The sequence below is a fragment of the Schistocerca serialis genome, chromosome 9 (genome assembly GCF_023864345.2).
Source record: "Schistocerca serialis cubense isolate TAMUIC-IGC-003099 chromosome 9, iqSchSeri2.2, whole genome shotgun sequence".
Classification (NCBI taxonomy): Eukaryota; Metazoa; Arthropoda; class Insecta; order Orthoptera; family Acrididae; genus Schistocerca; species Schistocerca serialis.
This window is the reverse complement of record NC_064646.1, coordinates 140,414,459-140,441,369: the sequence shown is the minus strand read 5'-3', so window position 1 is coordinate 140,441,369 and position 26,911 is coordinate 140,414,459. Positions and strand designations below refer to the sequence as shown.

The 26,911-nt window shown below is 40.8% G+C and overlaps 1 protein-coding gene across 1 annotated transcript in view; it reads left to right on the top strand.

Annotated features, from left to right (window-relative positions):
- Positions 1-1,686: 1,686 nt before the first annotated feature.
- Positions 1,687-26,911, top strand: part of LOC126419423 (probable G-protein coupled receptor Mth-like 3) — a 274,477-nt gene continuing 249,252 nt past the window's right edge. The window contains exon 1 of the mRNA XM_050086611.1: positions 1,687-1,750. The gene's annotated coding sequence lies outside the window, so the exon portion shown is untranslated. The remainder of the gene's footprint in view (positions 1,751-26,911) is intronic.

The window sequence follows — 26,911 nt, the reverse complement described above, 5'->3', positions numbered from 1 at the left end:
GTGTTGCGGCATTTCTACTTGCTCGCGGGGGCCCTACACGATATTAGGCAGGTGTATCAGTTTCTTTGACTCTTTAGCGTAATACCGTGTCGGATCTCATTGTTCCCGGAGTAACTCGGCGTGTCACGGACTCAAAAAGTCGTTGAAAGTCCCCTGTAGAAATATTTTTAAAAAATGGTTCAAATGGCTCTGAGCACTATGGGACTTAACTTCTGAGGTCATCAGTCCCCTAGAACTTAGAAGTACTTAAACCTGACTAACCAAAGGACATCACACACATCCATGCTCGAGGCAGGATTCGAACCTGCGACCGTAGCGGCCGCGCGGTTCCAGACTGTAGCGCCTAGAACCGCTCGGCCACTCCGGCCGGCAAAAATATTAAGCTACTTCTATAGCTTCCATAATTGTGAAAGTGTTGCCGATGCAGGATTTTGTGCACAAACTGATCTCACGATTATGTCTCATAAACATTTATTGGGATTCATGTCGGGTGACATGGGTGACCAAATCATTCGCTCGAATTCTCAATAATGTTCTGACATGGCTCATTATCATTCATGAAAATGCCATCGTTGTTTGGGAACGTGACGTCCATCAATGGCTGCAAATCGTCTCCAAGTAGCTGAACACAACCATTTCCAGTCAGTGATAGGTTCAGTTGGACCAGGGGACCCAGTGCATCCGACGTAAACACAGCTGACACCATTATGGAGGCACTACCAACTTGCACAGTGCCTTGTTGACAACTTGAATCCATGGTTTCATGGTCTCTGCATCACACTCGAACACTGCCTCCACCTCTTACCAACCGAAATCGGGATTCATCTGACTAGCCCACGGTTTTCCAGCTGTCTAGGGTCCAACTTATATCACGTGCCCAGGAAAGATGCTGCAGGCGATGTCGTGCCGTTAGCAAAGGCGCTTGCGTCGGCCGTCTGCTACCATAGCCCCTTAACGCAAAATTTCGCCACACTGTCCTAAGGGATAACGTTCGTCGTACGTCTCACATTGATTTCTGAGGTTATTTAACTAACTTTGTTTTTCTGCAATGTTCGTTGTACGTCCCACACTGATTTCTACGGTTATTTAACCAGTGTTGCTTGTCTGTTAGCACTGACAACCGTACGCAGACAGCACTGCTCTCCGTCGTTAAGTGAAAGCTTTCGGCCACTACTTTGGCCATGGTGAGAGGTCAATGCCTCAAATCTGGTATTCTAGGCACAGTCTTGACACTGTGGATGTCGAAGTGTTGAAATCCCTAACGATTTCCGAGACGGAATGTCCCATGCGTCTAGCTCTTAACTACCATACCGCGTTCAGAGTCTGTTAACTCCCGTCGGGCGACCATAATCATGTCGGAAACCTTCTCACACGAATCACCTGAGTACAAATGACAGCTCCGTCAATGCACTGCCCTCTTATACCTTGTGTACGCGATACTACCACCGTCTGTATATGTGCATATAGCTCTCCGAAGAATTTATTACCTCAGTGCAAGGCCAAGACTATAGGCTAAGTGTTGGAAGAACTTACTGTGTAATTCCTAAGTTCGCCTTGGACAGCTTTCGCGAAGCAGCTACCGAAAAAGTAGCCATCCTGCTCCACTCGTGCGCAGGAAGAGACCGTAAGCAAGCCACGTTGCTTCACTCCAGGAAGCGGCGACTGTCTTCTCGGTTCTCTCCGGACGTGAGCCGCAGTTCCCGCTCGATACCCACCGCTGCTGTCGCCGCTGCGTGCCGCTCTTTATCTGGTAAGTCGGTCCCTTCAAGTACAGGATTCATGTCATCGTTTTTCTTCCTTATCAACTGTTAGTTATTCGTTCTAAATAACTAAGAGAAAAATATTATAGTGGAGGATATCAAATCACATGCAACCGCCGGGAACATCGGTGACGGCGGATGTCTGAATGAGACTTAAAAACGTTGAAACGTCTCTGTGAAGTCGTTTCATAAGACGCTTGTCGAATTCGGTACAACCTATTCATTTTACTACCTGATTTTAGTTCAATTCATGAACTCTTCCAGAAAGACTGAGCACTCAAATAAGGCCTATTGATTATTATATGTGTGTTCTAATGTGGGTTTCGATTTTGTTTTGTGGGAATCGCTGAATTGGTCATCGTCTGCTGGCAGCAGACGATGTTGCTTCTCGTTCAAAGGAGAGCACAGGCTGACCAACCTGAACAGAGGCTGTGTCGAAGGCTGTTTTTGTGTGTGAGGTTGGTGACGGAGGGCTACTCATCTGGTAGCTTCCGCTGCACGGGGAGCTAGGTAATCTCTAAAGAGAAAGGGGCACTCTTCGGTGAACGCTTGGTGAGTACGGATCGTAGCTCTTAAGTGGGGGTTTCAGGTGATAGGAATCAGGTTGAATAGGACTTCGTTATGTTTAACTGGTGAAATACTTAAGAACTTCAGCTTAACTGAAGTGTGTGAAGCGAGTTATTTTTTTAATGATTTTTAATCTTATATATTGTGGAAATTGCTTTTGTCTTTGTGTGTCGATTTTGTGCCACGTGTTTGCTAATCAATGACCCTTCTGGTCCACCATGACACCGCAATAGGCTTTATTTTAACAGTTTGCTTGTTTAATGAGCTATAATTTCTGCAAGAATATCTGTTTTTTTTTTCGTGCGCTTTCTACAAAGCAGCACAACAGTTCGATTCGGAATGCACCACGTGCTCTAGTTCGGTGTTTTGCAAGCAGCAGACGCAGTTAGTGTGTTGAATAATTATCGCACAGCCTCGTGCATTGGTTAAACCTCTGTCCAGGACAGTGCATTCGTAGAATCGTAATGCGAATCTCACTGAGATATTTTTTTGGTATGGAAGCAAAGGATACGATAGTATAATTGTCTCCCACCCCCGTCTTCTGTGTTTCTTCTTGCTGTGGTTAAATTGTGCTCTGTTTCATTCTCACGTAATTCTTACTTAAATATTTCGAGTCAGGCACCAGTTAAGTGTAGTTAGGATGTGCAACCAAATATTTAGTTATAATAAATAATTTACGTGAAACATAAATCCTTTGCTGTCGATCTTACCCCCTTACTCTGATTTCCATTCCTAAATTAATAAAGTTACTTCGTGCACGACATGGAGTGCTATTTATCTGTCTGCTTAAAGAAATTTGCGTACTTGTAATTAAATTATTAAAGTAATTAAACTAATAATTTTCCAGCTCCGTATTTTTATAAACGGTTATGAAGCGCTTGGGCTGGTGGCGACCCTGAATTTCTGAATTTTTATCATTATTTGTGTGAGAGAAGCAGCTAGAAATACGAGATAACGTATATGGCTCGAAGAGCAACTTCGTAAACACTCCCCCTTCCAACTCTCTGCCCTACTCAAACACAAAAAATAAACAGCTACTTGAGAAAACAAGGAAATTCTGGGGCGAGTTTTGGTTGATACAAATATTCATGAATCACGATATATTAATTACAGTGCAGATTAAAAAGTTCTGAATTTCCTACAAATTTTCAAACGGTAGCATTTCATGCTATTGTATCTTCATCGAATTTCGTCCCCCATCAGTCTATTCATTTTACCGAATGGTTGTAATAAATTGTCAAGTGCGTATTTTCAACGTGCAGGTGCCTGAAATGGGCGACTGCGCATTGCAGTTATTTGTTTATGTTGTTGGAGATGAGTATGGAATGAAAAGGAAGGACAGAAGGCATTATTCTCTGCATCTCTCAAACAGTACTAGAGCGGCGGTCGAGCTAAACCTCTTCCTGTGACGCATTGATTACTATCAACAGCGGCCGGCCGTTGTGGCCGAGCGGTTCTACGCGCTACAGTCTGGAACCGCGCGACCGCTACGGTCGCAGGTTCGAATCCTGCCTTGGGCATGGATGTGTGTGACGTCCTTAGGTTAGTTAGGTTTAAGTAGTTCTAAGTTCTAGGGGACTGATGACCTCAGATGTTAAGTCCCATAGCGCTCAGAGCCATTTGAACCATCTGAACTATCAACGGTGTGACATGCCTTCACATGAACGCCATGAAACACGGCGGAGAGAAATGGCTGTAAATCCAGAAGTTTAATAACAGTTTGGTGATCAAGAACTTTGAAAAAATTACGTTTGAAATATGATTGAAATTACGCAACTGACAGTAGTCTAAAACACAACTTTTAGAATGGGAATGGCACGTGAACGTTTTTTATCTCGTCGCTTAGCGCTTGGTCCTGTACTGAACTTTTCTGACTGCGAGAATGTACATTTTATTTAGCTGCGAGAATATAAACTTTCAATAACTTTTAACCAAACCAAAACTGCATGAATTTACTTAACACAAAAACTGAATCTAATGCAACATTATTGATTTGAAATTGGCCCTGCATCTAAAGCAAAACTCGATCAATTTGAAAATAATTGTCCCTACGCTTAATGAATGCTATCCATGAAATAATAAAATTTCTTACCTTTATGTGCGCAACGGTAGGGGCTAACGCTCTTCGCACTGCTCTTTGTTAGTACTTTAAATTTTACTGTTAGCAAACATTTATTGTACAAGGCTAATGTGATGACTGGGTGTTGTGTGATGTCCTTCGGTTAGTTAGGTTTAAGTAGTTCTAAGTTCTAGGGGACTGATGGCCATAGATGTTAAGTCCCATAGTGCTCAGAGCCATTTTACAAGGCTAATGCTTAGCATACATTTTAATTAATTCGAATATGACTGACACAATAACGTCTTGGGAAAAATAGTTCATCAAAAATGATATGGATCTGGGAACTGGTATTTGCTTGGGGTAAGTAACAATTTGACACTTGTATTTTGACTCTTTGAAAATTAAGAATGCTCACGATAACAGATTCGATAAACTAGTTATACATTAACAATTAGCCTTACAAAATCATTGGATGTGAGTGTCTCAATCATCACTTGTGAATAGGGGCATTGCATTAGTAACAAAACAACTTCCTTTACCTTATTATTTTCCAACTTTTGTTGAGATTTCTTTTACAGTTAGCAAATATCATAGTTTCTTGCAAATAAAAAAGACTATTACTACCTGTAGAGAGTAAGTATATATCCAGCATGTTGTGTCACCGCCAGACACCACACTTGCTAGGTGGTAGCCTTTTAAATCGGCCGCGGTCCGCTAGTATACGACGGACCAGCGTGTCGCCACTGTCAGTAATTGCAGACCGAGCGCCGCCACACGGCAGGTCTAGAGAGACTTACTAGCACTCGCCCGAGTTGTACGGACGACTTAGCTAGCGATGCAACACTGACGAAGCCTCGTTTATTTGCAGAGAAGATAGTTAGAATAGCCTTCAGCTAAGTCAATGGCTACGACCTAGCAAGGCGCCATAGCAATTGATAGTTATCGTATGAAGCATGTCTCATCAAGAACGATGTATACAAATGATGGATTAAAGTTAAGTATTCCAGAAGCTACGTACTTTTCTTTATAGGATTCATTACGTATCCCGTTTCAGACATCACGCCAGTCTGCGTGAGTTTAAACGCGTGCCTTTCGGCTACTTCCGAGTGGCGTGGCTGTCTTGCTACGCCACTGCACAGCACACATCGGATACGACACGTCTTTACACTTGAGAGTTTTCGATACACCCTTGATCTAAAGTTACTCGAACACATTACTCATAACACCTTGAATCAGCGATCGCTGTTGAACAGAGACGCCACTACACAATAGAGACTACATTTAACCGTCTTTGGTTCAATGTAATATTTTCTTCAAAACTTGAATTAATTTACCTTGTTTGTACACCTTTCAACTTTATAGCGCTACCTCTCCTTCCCTTGACAGCTTTCCTTCACCACTAGGATTCGAAAGGGTGCCTCTGTATTGAATACTAACGCGTGCACCAAAGAACGTGACTAGGTAGGCGATTGGAAGACGACGGTTGGAATTAAACGTGACTACGATATCGATGCCATGAGAGACGAAGCATTAGTGTAGCTCATTAGGATAGCGGAAGAAATCGGCCGCTGACTTGTACAAAGATCCATCTCGATATTCGCTAACATTGATTTACAGATACAAATGTAAATCACTATGACATGAGTGCTATTTGTGCCCAGTTTCTTCCGAATGTGTGACCTGTTTCTCGACCACCAACTACTATAACGCAATTTTGACTCGGGGACACCACGCATTTTACACTTCGTGGTCTTGTGGCGTCATTAACGTCTTTGTGTTGTTACTAGATTTTTTTGTCTCTTTCTACTGATAACCATCATCTCAGTTTCTTCGGTTCATATAAGCTAAATCTTAGGAAGTCTTTCCCGGAAGTAGCCTTGTACGGAAGTGAGACGTGAATGATAAGCAATACAGACAAAAATAGAACAGATGATTTTGAAATGCAGTGTTGGAGACAGAATGCTGACATTTGGAAGGGAAGATCTGGCAATCTGTGAAGGGATACTGCACTGAATTAAGGAGAAAAGCTTTTTATAGCACAGCCTGGCTCAAAGAACGCATCGATTAGTTGGACACATCCTGAGACACCAGGGACTGGTCAGCTTTGTAACAGAGGGAAGTGTGGGGGTAATAATTTTAAAGGCAGACCAAGGAAAGAAGCTGTTGAGAGATGAAGAGGCTTTACCAAGTTAGACTAGAGTGGACAAGGGCGTCAGGCCGGCTTTCGAACTGAAGACTATAACAAGAACAAGAAGTCATTGGCGCTAATACACTTTCACTGTATCCCTACGTTTTGACTATTCTCGCCATATTTTTCTACTTTTTTTATGAATACTGCATTTCTTTTTTATACGTCACCCTCATACAAATATGGAAAATGACATGAAATAATCACACTACAAGCCTGTTAGAACGACATGAAAAAAATCCATTTCTTCAAGACAACTGTATAATACATAACAGTTGAGTGCACCCACTTTCCGAATAGAAGGTAACCTGATAACAATAGATGTAATGAACGTCCTGGTAATTAATATTAACGAAGTACTACTTGTAAAAGTAGGTAAGATGTAATCAAATGTGTTATTAATATAGGAAATAAATTCTTGATATTATTCTGAGATTGTTACAAATTTCATTAATAATGTTATCTAGATCGCTTGAAGATTTTTTTTACTATGTTTTGTGCTACGTTTTCTGGCTACTACCAGCATCGGATGCTAACTTACAGTCTTGGAGACAACGGTCAGTGTCAGCGCACAGCATATTATATGCTTTAGGAGGGTATCATAGCTGCTGCGGCATAGGATTTGCTATACACTGACACTAAAGTTTGGTTCTGCAAGATCTAAGTTTCGACGATTCCATGACAGCCATAACCAAAACATGTTACTTGAAATATTTAACACACTCATAAAGCTATATAATCTGCATTATTCGTAAAGTAATAAAATGTACCAATATCTTCTGTAACGAGAATTTCTCCTGTCTGGCGGACTTGCAATCATTTTTCGGAAGTGAGTCATTTTGATTATCCGTTCTGGACCAGTTTTATTCTGGCAACCTCATATTTTCAGATATAGTCTAATATATTGAGCCGCACTCTACCGAAGTTTAGTCTATACAGTTGAAGACAACAGATTTTATACCAGTGGCATGTTTGGGTGACAGGGGATGGTCGATGGTATTTCATTATGGCAGCACCGTTTCGGAAATGCATACTATGAATTGACTGCGATTACTGATGACTCCTGCTAATAATACGTTGCCACTCTTCGACTTGTCACTTCCTGCACAGTCCAGAAGAGTCCAATGAAATGGAGTATGGTAAAACAGTAATCTGGGCCACAGCAACTCCTTTTTGGGACTCTGTTAATAAAAAATACCTGGAAATACGCATGGCCGAAGATCTGATGAACCGTGGCAGAGGCCTGCAGCTGGATAATGCGTCGAACGCAATCATTTCCACAACATACTAAAATCGAAAACGACAGAGTTCGCCGATAGCTGCGGCGACCACAGAACGCCGAAATGTGAGGAGTGCAAGGCCTATGCTACGATACGTAAAGTGAGCGACGGCAGCGCTCCTCGTGGAGTGGCAATGAATTTTGAATACGAGAAAATATGGGGCAAAAACCCCTACTTTTAATTCCAAATATACGATTTATATGATAATATTTTTCATTTACTGCTACACTACGAGGTCCACCCACAAAAAAAAAAAAAAACAAAAAAAAATGGTTCAAATGGCTCTGAGCACTATGGGACTCAACTTCAGAGGTCATCAGTCCCCTAGAACTTAGAACTACTGAAACCTAACTAACCTAAGGACATCACACACATCCATGTCCGAGGCAGGATTCGAACCTGCGACAGTAGCAGTCTCGCGGTTCCAGCCACCCACAAAGTACACGCCTCAAAAACGATAGGATTTGCGGCTTTCCAAGGTAATATATAGGTGAAATCTCAATAAGATCTAAGATTAACGTCTCGTACTTGGAGTTCACAGTCACGCAAAATTTTGGAAATAATGTCGTGTTCGTATTTTGACTTTAACATAATTTATTTGAAAACTCAATATTGCCATTTCCATCAGGTGGCCATTATTAAGTGTAAAAACAGCAAACGCACCTTAGCGAATGCAAAACCTAAATATCACCTGACATGACATGACACGGTGGCTGTTTTCATCGTGTTGGATTCCTGATTGCGACATCTTGTGTGGAACGCACTCTCTGATTTGCGGTGTGGATATGTTGCTTGTATTCTTCTTTATTTTTTTATGCATCCATAACATTTGTTGAAGTAAATAATTCCATATATGTTTTCGCTTCACATACAACAGAAGTTCGTTTCGTCGCATAGAGTTCTGTGGATATTTGTTCCTGACTACAAATCTGTGTGTGAACTGCTCGATATGAATGCGTTGTAAGTATCTTGTTCGTAGTCTACTATATTTTAACTTGCATCCTTTTTTTGTACTTTCTGGCTTTAAATTGAGAATTCCATGTTAGCATCTTTTGACAGAATTGGTATTCAAATTTAATGCATCTTGTCACGGAATCACGAGGCTATGTGCTTCTACTTTGAATGGCGTTGCTTCTAGCAACTGGTATGCTCTGTGCTTTTAGTGGCTAAGGCTTACTTCCTCGCAAATGTAAGAAATACAACAGTAGTCACGCAGATGTGTTCACACAGTGTGTTACGGTACCACCGACCACCCTGAACGGCAATCGACGCTAGCTATACACCTCTGCGAGGAATTTTTGATATGTGACCGTGAGATAACCTATTGGAAACAGAGCAGTCAAACTGGGAGTAGTTTCCGGAACACTCCAGCAGAGTATAAACAACAGTAAACGGTTGGTCAGGAACAGACGTTCTTCCAGCACAAAAGCAAGTTGTAACATTACATATTAAAACAGGTCGCCAGCCTAATTAGGCATTCTTGTGTCAAGTAAAATGATGAAACAGAAGGCAGTGCTAAGGCTAATCTAACCTTCCTTGGCACACACACACTAAACTCTTTCCTTATATCTGTTCACATTACAACACAGTAACGTAACCTTGCAGATAAATGTGTACTAACTAATACGTCAGAGAAGCAAATGGAGAATGAGACAGTAAACATCAACATATGCCTCTCAACAACACGTACCTTAAATGAACTAGTTGCAGCTGTTTATAAAACCAAATACCGACACACATGAAACTAGTAGCAATACTGAGCAGGGAAAAACTTGAAATGATTCTGAATTTAAATCAAGTGGTCTACTAATGATCATAATCTATAACTTCATTGCCTAATAATACAGGGTCACTATGCCTGTGCATTAGCCTACTAGCATTATAACAGATAACAAAGTAACAGTTCTTTCTTAAGCTCGGTTTAAATTAACTAAACAGAATGCAAACCTAACTACACTGGCTCTGAAAGAGCTTTTGCATTGCTTCATTAAATAACTAGGCTGGTCCAAGACGACCCTTAAACTTTCATGGTTTGAAGAACCATGCTTATTAACAAAATTACACCAGTATGTACGAAAAAACGTAAGTATTCTTATCATTAATTATTAGTTTTGTAAAGCACAACAAACTATAACTTTTTAAATAACAAATGTGCTTTTATGAACAGTCTTTTGATCTACTCAAAATTACAATTGACTGTGCAAATCACAACACGCCAAATTCAAGTTCAGCCAATTTCTCATAATAAATTAGGACACTCGGAGTTAAATTCACTAGGATAGGAACCCTGCCCAGGTTTGTGATTTGGGATAATCACGGATGTAAGATAGAGTTGTTAGCAACACCACGATTATTATTAAAGTCAAGCAGAGTTCACAAATACCTGGTCCACTTACAGAGTGCCAAGTATAAACAATTCTGTGGAAGGCTGGTGGCACTGGCGGCGCAATTTTCAGTGGCTGTTAACCTGGCGGCGATGCAGTCATGGCAGAATTGTTGGCCTCGCCCTATTACTGATCTTCTTGGCGTCGAAATAATGTTTTCATAGGGCCAAAAACCATACCATGATAATGGTATCACCAAATTCAGCATCTGCAGACCTTAAATATAACCCCTAAGCTCTTCTGGTCTCAAAACACCAGGAATATGAGACACTATGATCCTCTGCTGCTGGCGAGGTGTTAACCACGGCACTGCTCAGCCCTGACTCCCTACTCGCCACAAAGAACGAGTTACCATTTGCGTGCCAACCACACCTTTTCCACTCCGCCAGGCTACTTCCGTAGCTACGGGGCTTCCTCACATCTTTTACATTTAGCACTACGTTCCCTAATTATGGACCAAGTCAATTATAGTACATTTCATAACAACAATTTCAGTAGTTACTTAAACTCACAAGCATAATTTGAAGAACTTCGTTCAAAAATTCGCATAACTGAAACATGTATAAATGTCAAAGAATTTCCAAGACAGATACAACATTATACATAAGCAATACAGCAAATTGACACAGAAATATCGATATAGATTCAAAATAGGTCAAAAATAGGTGTTACAACTGCTCTACAGTTCTACGAAAAATCATTCAGTCAGAAAACAGGTTCGTTTCAAATCAGAGTAACCAGACACATAAAGGGGTCACCAGGCGGTGGCCCGACCTATTTCGGCAATAATCCACTACTGTAACGAAACAGACCAAAACCTTTCCAAGAAAACTGCTCAAAAACAGACAGGAAAAACTCAAACGATGAGGCAATGACGAGAACACAGAAAGTTGGGATACGCAGGAACATTCCCAGGCACAATAAAAAAATAAAGTAAAATAAAAATAAAATAAAATAAAAAATCAAATGTGTGTGAAATCTTATGGGACTAAACTGCTAAGGTCATCAGTCCCTAAGCCTACACGCTACTTAACCTAAATTATCCTAAGGACAAAAACACACACCCCTGCTCGAGGGAGGACTCGAACCTCCGCCGCGACCAGCCGCACAATCAAGAGGCCGTCAAGAGCGGTGCAGTAAGATTAGAGCGAGTCGCCTTCGTGAGTCTTCGATGTCTCACCTGAGGATGACGGGCAGCTGCTCGGTCTGTAATTATTCTCCTTTTATGTGACAGTACATCCTTCAAAGGTTAAATGTCTGAACATTAAATTTCTGACAAAGGGGGGTGGGGGGGGGGCGGAAGAAAATGTTTGCTATTGAATGCAAGGGCATGACGTAAGTTTATCTGTAGTGCCATAATATAACTTTTCTCGTCGGAACGATGAGATTATCGCAGGCAGACGTCGTAGTTGGAAAAGAGTAAACACGGTAATATCAGACCATATAGTTGTTACAGTTAATGTAAAAATTCAGCGTTCCTTTAAAATAATAATTATGATCAGACTTGTTAAAATTATAACTGCAGGCTGGAATAATGTACAGTGTAATTTGGAAATGATAGCGCGCTTATGGAGCTCGATTGTTACGTCAACAGATCGACTAACGTCAGTTAATTTAATAGGCTGGAAAATACATAAAATATTTTTGATTAGTGGAGTATGGTACTAAATACAACTTTCGAAATAAAATAGAATGCATTTTAAGCATCTTATTCTTACTTCACCATGAAAACACGCTAACAAAATACACGGTGTTCGGAAATTCCCGTTACAACATTCTAGGACTTGTAGAGGGGAGCGAGTACGTAATACGAAGGCTATTCGCAAAGAAAGTTCCGAGCGGTAACGAAATGGAAACCACATTAAAAATCTGATGAAGTTTTACACAGATGTGTTTGGTAGTGTCTCTAGTATGGCCATCGATCGCAGCACGTCGCTCCTTCCAATTCTGAGAGTACAGTGAACACGTAAAGATGCCTAGAGAATGATGTCTGCCACCAAGTATGAGGACCTGGTGAGAGATTTCGCCTGATGTCCTGCAGCCCACATTACATAACTGCCATGCTTTTCGTTTTTCATGGAAATTCTCGGCCGCACTCTGCAGGGGCAATAAAGATCCTCCTGTGCAGCGTTTTCGATGGAATGTGTTTGATCATCCATAATACATCCCATAATCTGGTCTTCCTGAGTTTCAGCTCTGCTCAAATGAACCGCTAGCTATGAGGATCACGTTTTGGCACAGACAACGAGCTGTAGACGAGCGCAGAGGATTGATGGAAAGCAAAAGCGGCTGCCTGAGGGTATTAGAAAGTTAGTACAACGCTTCGACAGATGCCTAAGTCGGAGTGGCGGTTATGTAGGAAAGCAGCTGTAAAGTATAGCTAACTATTGCAAATAAAACGCTTTTGATTTATTGCAGTGGTATCCATTTCCCGACCGATCGAAACTTACTTTCCGAATAGTCCTCTTATTTTGGATACGAACCCATCCCCAGAAACGTACGATTTCGGTGCTACAGCTGTTTGAGAACATGTTTGCTAGGGAGGTATGCAACAGGGTAGTCGTGGTGGAGTGTGCTCACGTTGGGTCGGCTGTTGTCATTTGACGTGTATCCTACCTCTTTGAAGTGGTTCGAGTCTCTTTCACGTGTCTGTGAGTATTAGAGCAATATTGTTGAGTGCACGATTGCAGAACACACTGATATAATCCTTCTGAATGGCGAAACTCAAGGTAATGGAAGAGTAGCTCGTCATCATCATCAAGATCGCTCACCACAACGTCTGACTCCATCCCATACACTTTTCGCCACAAATGCGCAACGGCTTCGAGAAAGGTAAGCTTCACCGTCAGCGGGCATGACTGTTGTTTTCCAAGAATATGCCGCACACCCGAATTGGAATAGGCCGTGCTGTGCACCACGTTGAAGAGAACCAGTCAACGAGTACTCTAGCAATTTCGTTGGCTATTAACGAGTGGAACCGTAAAACAAGTGGTGTACTGGGTCAAGCCTAATCAATTACTTGTAAACGTGGTCGTGTTGCCAACATGCTTGAACACGGAAACGGTACCTTTCGGACATGTATTCCAATTCAAAATATTATCTTCTAACCCCCCATCTACAAGGCCGAACACTCTGTACACGGAATCCTCTCGTCAGGATGCTGTAAGAGGAAGAGGAACAAAAGTGAGTTGTAAATTGTCCTCAGATTTTTTTAAAACATTAGAAAACTTGCTGCAGTACAATTACGTCTTTGACGTTGAGTCATAAATGTTTGCTACAAATCGAAATATTGTGATGGGTTGTTGAGGACGAGCGCCTCAAGCCCTAATATCTTGAACATTCAGTTCACGCGGGAAAATTTCAAAATTCAGAGGCAAACACTTGTTGGCCAGAAATCCAGTCAGTATGTACAGTTACTTATACAGGCGTTTTGCACGTTCTTGTAGGAATACTGGGCTATAGTTTATAGCCCTAAAACCAGTATATGAGAAAATCTTGACTGATCCATTGACTGTTTTGAACTCTTTAAGCAAATGTTGTTGCTGTTTCAAATGTAACAAGCGTGAATCACTTCCAAAGTAAATTGTATTTCGAGGTAGATGTGTACCCAGTCACTTTCTTACATATTACGTGACAGGTTTCTCTGAAACGAATAACAGTCGAATAGAAAGAACGTTTTTTAAAGATAGCTTTACAAGTCCATTCCGCACAATGGATCATGTGCAAGTCGTGAACAAACATATAAAACGCGGTAAGGAGCATAACTTTCTGTTGCTCCATGTATTTATATATTTCAGAAAGCTTTTGACTGAACTTCAACGAAATCTGTACAGACGGCACTTGAAAAAACAAGCTAATAATTAATTTACGGTAAAATGAATATGTTAGTACTACAGCTTCAGTTATATTTTATCAGAATAACAGTATTTCAAGATTCGTCAGACTTTGCCATTAATTTCGCGTCCAAGTTCGTCCTGCTTGTTTCTTTATATCGTCAGTCCAACTTCCATTAGGTCACCCAACTATTTCATTTTGTTTACACTCACTATCACTCCTGTTTTCTCTTCTCTCCATTTGTTATGCTCAAAACGTTTTTTTTCCTTTAGTCGTTTGGAAAATCTCAGTTTTTGACATGTTATATTTCTGAAGGTGGTAGGGGTAAAATACAGGGAGCGAAAGGCTATTTGCAATTTGTACATAAACCAGATGGCAGTTATAAGAGTCAAGGGACATGAAAGGGAAGCAGTGGTTTGGAAGACAGTGAGACAGGGTTGTAGCCTCTCCCCGATGTTATTCAATCTGTATATTGAGCAAGCAGTAAAGAAAACAAAAGAAAAATTCGGAGTAGGTATTAAAATCCATGGAGAAGAAATAAAAACTTTGAGGTTCGCCGATGACATTGTAATTCTGTCAGAGACAGCAAAGGACTTGGAAGAGCAGTTGAACGGAATGGACAGTGTTTTGAAAGGAGGATATAAGATGAACATCAACAAAAGCAAAACGAGGATAATGGAATGTAGTCGAATTAAGTCGGGAGTTGCTGAGGGAATTAGATTAGGAAATGAGTCATTAAAAGTAGTAAAGGAGTTTTGCTATTTGGGGAGCAAAATAACTGATGGTGGTAGAAGTAGAGAGGATATAAAATGTAGACTGACAACGGCAAGGAAAGCGTTTCTGAAGAAGAGAAATTTGTTAACATCGAGTATATATTTAAGTGCCAGGAAGTCGTTTCTGAAAGTATTTGTATGGAGTGTGGCCATGTATGGAAGTGAAACGTGGACGATGAATAGTTTGGACAAGAAGAGAATAGAAGCTTTCGAAATGTGGTGCTACAGAAGAATGCTGAATATTAGATGGGTAGATCACATAACTAATGAGGAGGTATTGAATGGAATTGGAGAGAAGAGGAGTTTGTGGCACAACGTGACTAGAAGAAGTGATCAGTTGGTATGACATGTTCTGAGGCATCAAGGGATCACCAATTTAGTATTGGAGGCCAGCGTGGAGGGTAAAAATCGTAGAGGGAGACCAAGAGATGAATACACTAAACAGATTCAGAAGGATGTAGGCTGCAGTGCGTACTGGGAGTTGAAGCAGCTTGCACAGGATAGAGTAGCATGGAGAGCTGCAGCCGGCCGTGGTGGCCGAGCGGTTCTAGGCGCTACAGTCTGGAACCGTGCGATCGCTACGGTCGCAGGTTCGAATCCTGCCTCGGGCATGGATGTGTGTGTTGTCCTTAGGTTAGTTAGGTTTAAGTAGTTCTAAGTTCTAGGGGACAGATTACCTGAGTAGTTAAGTCCCATAGTGCTCAGAGCCATTTGAACCATTTTTTGGAGAGCTGCATCAGACCAGTGTCAGAACTGAAGACCACAACAACAACAACGTATTTCACACAGATAAGTTGGTATGGTATTAATTGCTGGCAGACTCCGTCTGGTGTTGTTCGGCCGCCCGTTGCAACTCTTTCTGTTGACGCCACTTTAAGGTCTGCGTGTCGATGAAAATGAGATGGATATTAGAACCCCGAAACACCCAGTCTCTGACAGAAGAAAATCTCCTTCCCAGTCGGGAAACGAACGTGCGACCCATCCTCCTAGACGGAGCGACATTAACCTCGTCATTTGGCCTGGGCGAACGCCGCATGGCAACTCTTTAAGTTCATAGTTGAATGTTTCACTCAGTTGTTTTATTACAGAGGGCAAGCAGCCCTCAGACAGAACACGTTGAGCTACCGTGCCCACCAACCGTGAGACCACGAGCTCTATACAGTACAGTCAGCATACACTCGTTAATAGACTCTCCTTTTAAGGCACAATGGGAATTTACTTCTGAATATAGCATTCAGTTTCCCGAATTAACACCAAGCTATTTTTAGCGTACTGTTTAATTCTTTAACCGCCCATCCTTTTGTTGTTCTCAGTTCTCACAAGTAAACAAACATATCTACTTTTTCTATAACTTCATCATGCAGAAATCCTGCCTCCTAGGATTTAGCAAAAATTCTCGAATAAAGTCTGACAATGTGAGTGTTTCGTAATGAGCAACTTAACCTCTTGCCTGTGTTTACATTCCGCGCTGACCAGTTGCAGCTGTAGCGGCGCATCGAAAGCTAAGTACTAAATGGTTCAAATGGCTCTGAGCACTGTGGGACTGAACAGCTGTGGTCATCAGTCCTCTAGAACCCAGAACCATTTAAACCTAACTAACCTAAGGACATCACACACATCCATGCCCGAGGCAGGATTCGAACCTGCCACCGTAGCAGTCGCGCGGTTCCGGACTGCGCGCCTAGAACCGCGAGACCACCGCGGCCGGCGCTAAGTACTAATTAATTGTTTGTGTATAGTGGTTTATTTAGGAACTTTAGTAGTCTTCAACCGGTGTCTTGGTGTTTTCTGGTGAAATAATTTCAGAAGAACCGTTTGGGAACTGTTTTCAGCTTCGTTACTGTGTCATTAGACGTTTGATTCTCTTTCTGTATTAGTATTTTGTTATATTCACATTTGTTGTTTATTAATACTGTTAATAATAGTAGTTACTTCCTTTGTAGAGTAAGTTTGTGATTATTGTAGTCAGGTTTTTAACATCTTGTTATTGTAGTAGCAGAACTCAGAAAAAGTAAAATTTTACCATGAGTGAGAAGTGTGGGCTTTGCCGTAGGTTCGTGAGTAGTGGATTACGGTGTGAGACTTGTTCGAAGTATTTTCACTGGGGGGAATGCAGTGGGAAAGCCAGTGGGCATTCTGGTGAGATCCTCTCCTGGAACTGCAGGTTATGTAGCAAGAGTAAGTTGATAGAGGAGCAGGAGCGTAAGATCTGTGGCCTTCAGGTGCAGTTGAAAAACGCACAGGAGGAGCTAGCTAGGATGATGAGGGAGAAGGGGGTTGGGGAATGGGAGCTGGCTGTTGGCAAGAGATCTGCTAGGAGAAGAAGATTTTCAGATAGTTTTACTATTGGTGTTTACAATAGATATGACCAACTGTCAGAGTCTAGTGGAGAGGAATCTCTAGTAGCTGTAGATGTAGGAAGTATGCAACAGACCTCAGTAGTTACTGTGCCTAGAACAGTTGCAAAATCGAAGAGGAAGAAGAAGGTTCTGCTGTTAGGTAGTTCTCATGGCAGAGGTGTAGGCCAGCAGCTGCAGGAAGTTCTGGGGAGTGAGTACCAGGTCACCAGCATTGTGAAGCCTAATGCAGGATTGGCTCAGGTGACTGTTAACATAGGGGGGTTATGTAGGGATTTTACTAAAGAGGATCAGGTAGTGATTGTGGGTGGGGCTGGTAATAGTATTGATAGGGATGGGGAGTATAACATAGATGGTGACCTGGAAAAGATAGCCACTCAGACTGGCAACATGAATGTGCATTTCGTGGAACTCTTTCAGCGTCACGATCGGCCTCATCTCAATACAGCCGTCTGGCGTAATAACATGAGACTTTGGGGTGCGCTGATGACAGAAAGCATGGGTCACATTTCAGTGGTGTCGGTGGAGTCTATCAGCAGGACGGATTTCACTAGACATGGCCTGCACCTCAACAGGTATGGGAAGGGGAGGTTGGCAAAGCTTATAGGTGACAGCATAGGTGGGGTTGGTGGGATCACTCATGGGAAAATTCCTGCAGTAGTGGGTGTTAGAGCTGCACCTTTTTTAGATTGAAGTCAGCTGATAGGTATTCCTGCTTAAGGGAAGTCTCTCTAACAAGGGAATCACTTTTGACAAAGCTTAGGTATCCGAGTAATGAGGGAATTAGTATATTTCATCAAAATATACAAGGTATTAGAGATAAAGTTAGTGAACTGCTTATAGATGTTTACTCTGAAATTATTGGTATATCTGAACACTTCTTAAATAAGGAGATAATTCAGAGGCTTCCTTTACCAGGAAACAGGTTGGCTGGAAGCTTTTCGAGGAGCTCTTTGCGGTGTGGGGGAGTAGCCATGTATGTGAAAAACGGCATCCCATTTGAGTCAATTGATGTTTCAAAGTACTGCACTGAAAGGGTGTTTGAATGTTGTGCACGTGTGGTTAAATTTAACGGAGCTAAACTTCTCACTGTTGTTATTTATAGATCCCCAGACTCCGATTTCACAACATTTTTGTTAAAGCTAGAGGAGGTTCTTGGTTCACTTTATAGGAAATACAAAAAGTTAGTTATATGTAGTGACTTCAATATTAATTGTATAAGTGATTGTGCAAGGAAGAGGATGCTGGTAGACCTCTTTAATTCATATAATCTTATGCAAACCGTGTTCTTTCCAATGAGAGTGCAAGGGAACAGTAGAACAACCATAGACAACATTTTTGTTCATTCCTCATTACTAGAAGGGCATTCTGTTAGCAAAAAGGTGAATGGCCTTTCAGATCATGATGCACAAATTTTAACTTTAAAAGATTTTTGTGCTGCAACATGTGTTAAATATAGTCATCAGCTCTTCAGGACAGCTGATCCAGTTGCTGTAGAGACCTTTGTAAACCTTCTAAAGGAACAAGAGTGGCAAGATGTTTATAGCGCTGATACAGTAGACGATAATTATAATGATTTTCTCATGACTTTTCTCATGCTCTTTGAAAGTTGCTTTCCGTTAGAACGTTTAAAACAGGGTACTAGCACAAACAGGCAGCCTGGGTGGCTGACTAGAGGGATAAGAATATCTTGTAGAACAAAGTGGCAATTATATCAAAACGTTAGAAACAGTCAAAATCTAAATGCAGCAGACCATTACAAACAGTACTGTAAGGTGCTTAAAATGTTATTAGGAAGGCAAAAAGTATGTGGTATGCAGATAGAATAGCTAAGTCTCAGGATAAAATTAAAACCATATGGTCAGTCGTAAAGGAAGTTGCTGGTCTGCAGAGACAGGTCGAGAATATAGAATCAGTGCGTAGTGGGAATGTCCATGTTACTGATAAGTCGCATATATGTACAGTATTTAATAATCACTTTCTGAATATAGCAGGTGAACTAAATAGAAACCTAGTCCCAACAGGGACTCATATAGCGCTCTTAGGAAAAAGTGTTCCGAGACTGTTACCTGAAATGCTCCTCCATGATACTGACAAGAGGGAGATTGAGTTAATAATTAAATCACTAAAGACAAAGAACTCCCATGGATATGACGGGGTATCTAGCAGAATACTGAAGTATTGTTCTATGTATGTTAGCCCAGTTCTCAGCCATATCTGTAACTTTTCCTTTAGGAGTGGTCGGTTTCCTGACCGATTAAAGTACTCGGTAGTGAAGCCACTTTATAAAAAGGGAGACATTGATAATGTTGACAATTTTAGACCTATTTCTATGCCATCGGTGTTTGCTAAAGTTATCGAGAAGGTTGTATATACAAGATTACTGGAGCATTTAAATTCGCTTAATTTGCTGTCAAATGTTCAGTTTGGTTTTAGAAATGGTTTAACAACTGAAAATGCTATATTCTCTTTTCTCTGTGAGGTTTTGGACGGATTAAATAAAAGGTTGCGAACGCTGGGTGTTTTCTTTGATTTAACAAAGGCTTTTGACTGTGTTGACCACAAAATATTACTGCAGAAGTTGGACCATTATGGAGTAAGGGGAGTAGCTTACAATTGGTTCGCCTCTTACTTTAAGAACAGAAAGCAGAGGACAATTCTCCGCAATATTGAGAGTGGTAGTGATGTTCAGTCCCAATGGGGCACTGTTAAGTGGGGCGTTCCCCAAGGGTCGGTGCTGGGGCCACTGCTGTTTCTTATTTACATAAATGATATGCCTTCTAGTATTACAGGTGATTCAAAAATATTTCTGTTTGCTGATGACACCAGCTTGATAGAGAAGGATCTTGTGTGTAATATTGAAACAGTTACAAATAATGTAGTTCATGAAATAAGTTCGTGGCTTGTGGGAAATAATTTGATGCTAAATCACAGTAAGACTCATTTTTTACAGTTTCTAACTCACAATTCAACAAGAACCGATATTTTGATCAGACAGAATAGGCATATTATAAGCGAGACGGAACAGTTCAAGTTCCTAAGCGTTCGGATAGATAGTACGCTGTTGTGGAAAGCCCATGTCCAGGATCTTGTTCAGAAGCTAAATGCTGCTTTATTTACCATTAGAACAGTATCTGAAATAAGTGACACTTCAACACGAAAAGTAGTCTACTTCACATATTTTCATACGCGTATGTCATATGGTATTATTTTTTTGGGTAATTCTTCTGATTCAAAAAGCGTATGTTTGGCTCAAAAACGGGCTGTTCGAGCTATATGTGGTGTAAGTTCGAGAACGTCTTGTCGACCCCTATTCAAAAATCTGGGAATTCTGGCATTTCCCTCACAGTATATATTTTCTTTAATGTCGTTTGCTGTTAGCAATATTAGCTTATTCCCAAGAGTTAGCAGCTTTCACTCAGTTAATACTAGGCAGAAATCAAATCTGCATGTAGAATGCACTTCCTTGACTCTTGTTCAGAAAGGAGTGCAGTATTCTGCTGCATCCATTTTCAATAAGCTTCCACAAGAACTCAAAAATCTTAGCAGTAGCCCTAACACTTTTAAGTCTAAACTGAAGAGTTTCCTCATGGCTCACTCCTTCTATTCTGTCGAGGAGCTCCTGGAAGAGCTAAAAAATTAAGCAAATTCCAGTGTTACATTGTCGATTTTCTTCATTTAAACATACGACTTGTCACCTGAATATGTTTTTTTAAATTTCATTTTATCTGTTTCTAATATTGTGTTATAATTTCATGTATTGACTCGTTCCATGACCATGGAGACTTCTCCTTAATTTGGTCCCACGGAACAATAAATAAATAAATAAATATTATCGGCTCTATTCCAACGTCTGTGCGTTAATAAATAAAAAGTACTATTGTTTTATGTTCTACAATATACATTTATTCAACTTTGCCGGTTTTCGGTTTGCAAGTCTATCATTAAACTTTAACTGACTATCGTCGCCAAAGAACTTACAATGTTTGTATACAAAGTTGGAAATTATGTTACTAACCTAGACTGAAACACAAACGTCCAGTAAATGTCATCTTTGACAGTAGTGTGCTAGTTCAAATTAAAAGATAAAGAACTGAACAATAAATAAATATAAAGAAGCATACAGGGTAAACATTAAGTTAACTAAGAAAATAACACAGTGTCTATATAACAGTTTAAATTAAATAAATAAATATTATAAAATTACTACATGGTAATAATACTTCAAGAGGTGTTACTGATGGAAAGAGATAGAGAAACCAAGAAAAAGAAGGAATTTAACAATTGTTTCAACAGAATGTGTGGAGTACATAGCCAATCACGATTTAAAAAAATCGATAAATACAGGAAAATGGAGCAATAGGAAGGGACAGACAGTGTGAGGAGTAATGGCAAATTGAGAGGATCGTGTAAGGTTAGAAGAGGTGAAGGATTAATACGCGCTTGGGCATTTAAGATTAAATCAGAACTGTCGGCTACATGTTTGTTGATTTGCAGAGCTTCCAACATGCTGACTTTTTGGCCTTTGTTTGCTAAGTGTAGGACATGGCTCTGTGGCCCTCAAGCAATGCCTGATCAGCGGATGTGGGATCTTAATGCTACACCCTCTAGCCGGGTTCATGTTCAGCGAGCCTAGTTGCTGTGTCTCCGCTTGACAGAACTATTTAAAGCTGATCATAGTCAATTTTGTACGCCCAGATGTTGGCTAGTAATTAGGTCTTGTCTTTGCTACTGATAATACACTGGGTTGTGGTGTTATTCACATAGTACGAGATCCTATAGTTGCAGGATTTCAGTGTCTTGCTACATTCTGTGACACCTGTTGTAGGTTTGGAATTGTACACAAAATAATCTAGGCAAAAAAGTTACAGGCAGGCACAGCTACCAAAAGAAAGAGGCGAACACTCCTTCAGACAAGCCGTGATATAAGTTTTAGTATAGACGGCTCAGTTACAAAATCAGATTACACTGAATGTAACTGTCATGTGGAATACCTTCATATTCATTATACATATACATCTCTGAAACTTTATGTTGTGCGTCTGCAGAAAACTTCATTCGATTTGAGGCCTGTGTTTCGGGTGCCACGGAATGGCAAAACGCATATATTTGTTGGGGCTTACCTTTTGACAGCTGTCGTCGCTCCGCGCTCTTACTGCATTTCACCGTTTTCTTAAGATCTTGCTGACTGAGGGTGGATACATCCAGGCTGCTCACCAGCTGTCTCATCTGGAACCAATGCTAAGCAACGGCGTGGGCAGCCAGAGGGACCCCTGTATTGTTGAGAACTGCGGCACGTTGTTTACTCTTAGAGGACGTGCGGAAAATAATCACTACGTAATTGTGGAAATCGTCCAGCGACGATAGCAGGGTGTAACTAGGCTGGGGCATTTGGGACACCCGAGGAAAAACAGAACGAAAAAACAGAAAGAAAACTGGAAAGAAAAGTGGAGATTAGTAAAATACATCTGCAAAGCGAACTTCTTCGCCATATTCAGATAGTTCATGGCGGTTCGGCAAAATCTTTCAGAGGCAGAGAGACGAAAATCATTTACCTCCTTCACCCTTATCAAAGGCCAATCTGCAATAGGACTCGAACGTTAGTTAACTGAACATACAGAATGAATGGGCTATGATGTGTGCAAAGGCTGTAGCCAAGGCTGTGGTCTTGATAGTTGTATCCAATGATGTGTGAAAAAGAATCAATTTAAAACTTAAATATAGTTCTTAAAGGTACTGTAGGGGCTAATCAAGAAACAGCTATTTATCCTGGAACATCTACAAACGTTTTGGCCTTATAATGCTGCTGTAGAAGGATTTAAAAAATTGTTCCGCGAGTTCTCCCAATGCAGCCCTATAAAACATTAAATTCAATGACATATACGATAACATTTATGCACTTGAAGAGATAGTCATTGATATAATTCTTGTGTGCAACGAACGAAATGTACCGATAGGTCTTAAAAACATAACTTAATCCTACATCTTTGTTATTCCACGTAAAGTAGTAGAAAGAATCAATATCTAGGTAGTATCTAAAGACTTGACATCTGAGCTGACCTGAAGTTTTAGGAACACTGCTGTCATAAGGTATCATTCCACAGACTGCTGGATGAAAGTATCAACAACTGTGAAAGACGAATAACAACAATAAAGAAGGCTTACATAGCTCTGACTAAACTTGTAATGACACTTTATTCACCCGATGATTAACATCATTTATTCGCAACTATATACCTTGTCTTAAATAATGGCGTAAGTTGCAGACGCATACAGTGCTGTGGTATTGGTAAGAACTTCATGGGAACTGCTTGTCGTAGAGCTAATACGTGGTACCCCACCATATGCATAACTCTGTTGATATATCTTTAGGAACCTGTGGCCGTTGAAAAAGTTGAGCGCACATTTTCGAAACTAAAAGTATTTAATAAAGTATATGTACGATATACACTGAATCAGGTACAGTTATCAAATTTGGCAACGTTGTCAACAGGAGAAGGACGAAGTGTATGATAACAATATTATAGGTACCGAGCGAGGTGGCGCAGTGGTTAGACACTGGACTCGCATTCGGAAGGACGACGGTTCAATCCCGCGTCCGGCCATCCTGATTTAGGTTTTCCGTGATTTCCCTAAATCAGTCCAGGCAAATGCCGGGATGGTTCCTCTGAAAGGGCACGGCCGACTTCCTTCCCCATCCTTCCCTAATCCGATGAGACCGATGACCACGCTGTCTGGTCTCCTTCCCCAAACCAACCAACCAACCAACCAATATTATAGGTGGCGAGCGAGTGTAATAGAAATTCTTTAAAATATTAACTCGTTAAACTAGAAACAAAATGCGCCGTATCTCACAAACAAATGCTTAGGGCATACATTTCATTAGTGGTTTACACGTATCTTCATGCTCATATACTTCCTTCAAATTATCCTTTCCATGTTGTTCCTTCTCTCTTTGTGACTACTTTCTTTATTTTTTGATTTTTTCCTGTCCTGGAAACATGTCTTGTCTATTCTTTCTTTAAAAGGCGTTCGGTTTCTCAGTGTGTTCACATCGACTCTCGCAGTTTCGATATCTCTTCCAATTTCTATTTACGTCTACATCTATATGATCACTCTGCAATTCGCAACTAAGTGCCTGCACAGGGTTCAGCGAAGTACCTCTAAGCTACTTCTCTACCATTCCTCTCTCGAACAGCGCACGGGAAAACGAACACTTACATCTTTCCGTTTGAGCTCTGACTTCTCTTATTTTATTATGATGACCTCTATGTAGGTGGATGCTAATAAAATAATGTCACACTCTGAGGAGAAAGTTGGTGATCGAAAATTCATGAGAAGGTCCTGCCGCAGCGAAAAACGCCACCCCAATTTGTGTATCACATCCATGGCACTCTCTCCCCTATTTCGCGATGATACGAAACCAGTTACCATTCTCTGAACTTTTTCGATGTCCTCCGTCAATCTATCTGAAGTGGATCCCCCACCGCACAGCAATATTCCAGAAGAGCGTGAATAAGCGTAGTGCAAGCAGTCTCTTTAGTAGATCTGCTACATTTTCTAAGTGTTCTACCAATTAATCGCAGTCTTTGTTTGATTTTTTCGCAACATTATCTGTGTGATTGATCCAATTAAACTATCCGTAATTGTGTCCGTGGCTCGTGGTCTTGTGGTAGCGTTCTCCCTTCCCGCGCACGGGGTCCCGGGTTCGATTCCCGGCGGAGTCAGGGGTTTTTCTCTGCCTCGTGATGACTGGGTGTTGTGTGTTCATCATCATTTCATCTTCATTGACTCGCAAGTCACCGAAGTGGCGTCAACTAAAAAGGACTTGCAATACGGCGGCCGAACTTTCCCGCATGGGACCTCCCGACCAACAATGCCATACGATCATTTCATATTTCATTCGTAATTGTAATCCATAAGTATTTAGCTGAGTCAAATTTCTGTGGATTATCGTGTAAACGAAATTTAGCGGATTCCTTTTTGTACTCATATCGATGGATTCACACTTTTCATTACTTAATGTCAACTGCTGCTTTTTACACCAGACAGATATCTTGTCTAAATGATTTTGCAATTCGTTTTGATCAAGTGATGACTTCACAAAACAGTAAATGACACCATCATCTGCAAATAATCTGAGAGGGCTGCTCAGATTGTCTCTTAAACCGCTTATGTAGATGAAGAACAACAGAGGACCTATATCACTTCCATGTGGAACACCAGATATTATTTCTGTATTACCCTATGACTTTCCGTCATCACAACTTCGGCAATACTCCATAGGCAGGCAGTTTAATTAGAAGTCGCTTGTGAGGAACGGTGTCAAACGCCTTCTGGCAAAACTAACAATATGGAATCAATTTGAAGTCTCCCGTGGATAGCACGAATTACTTCGTGAGAATAAAGAGCTAGCAGTGTTCCACGAGAACGATATTTTCTGGATCCGTGTTGGCTATTTCTCAATAAATCATTTTCTTCGAACTGATTCATAGTGTTCGAGCGCAGTAAATGTTCCAAAATCCTATTGAAAATCGACATTAGTGGTTTGGGTCTGTAATTCAGCGGATTTCTGCTGTTTCCTTTGTTGGGTATTGGTGTGATTTGTGCAACTTCTGGTACACAATCTGGACCGGAGGCATTGTCTTCTTAAGAGTTTTAATCTGCTTCACTATATCATGGATGTCTACTTCAAAGATACTCACGTCGGCAGTTGTTCTCGATACGAATTCTGGAATATTTACTTCGTCTTGTTTTGTGAAGGAATTTCGGAAAACTGTGTTTAGTAACTCTGATATAGCAGCACTGTCGCCAATAACATCTTGCTTAAAGAGTTGGCTGTGAAGGTATTGACTGCATCTTGCCACTGGTGTACTTTATATACTACGAGAATCTCTTTGGTTTTTCTGCCAGATTTCCAGACAGAGTTTTGCTGTAAAACTATTAAAAAGAATCTCGCATTGAAGTTCGCGCTTTTGTAAAACTTCGTCAATCTTGGGGATTTACTGTTCTTTTAAATTTAGCATGCTTTTGTCGTTGCTTCTGCAAGTGTTCTGAACTGTTTGGTGTACTATGGGGGATCAGTTTCCATTTCTTATTAATTTATTTGGTATATTTCTCTCATTGCCGTCGACACTATGTCTTTGAATTTCAATCTTATATGGTCTACGCTTCAATAGTCAGATTGGAAGGTGTGGAGACACTCTCTTAGGAGGATATCAAGCGAAATTTTATCTGCTTTTTTTCAATAGATGTACTTTGTGTTTATTTTTGGTGGGTTTAGATGTTACCACACTCAGTTCAACTACAAAAATTTTCTGACCAGTAATCCATGTGTGTGCCATGATAGGTCCTGTTTAGCATGGATTATTTATTGTTAAAAAGTCAAATATGTTTTCACAACCATTTACACTTCAAGTGGGCTACTGAATTAGTTGTTCTAAATTTTCTCATAATGCATTTAGTACTATTTCTGGCGACGTTTTATGCCTACCGCCAACTTCAAATATGTATCTTCGGCAGCATCTCTAGAGTAGATAGAAGTCACCACCAACTATAATTGTATGAATGGAGTACCTATTTGAAATGACACTCAAGCTTTCTTTGAATTGTTCAGCAACTGTATCAACGGAATCGGAGAGCCGGTAAAATGAACTAATTATCGATTGATTTCTGTTATGAAGTATAATATCCACCCATCCTAGCTCAC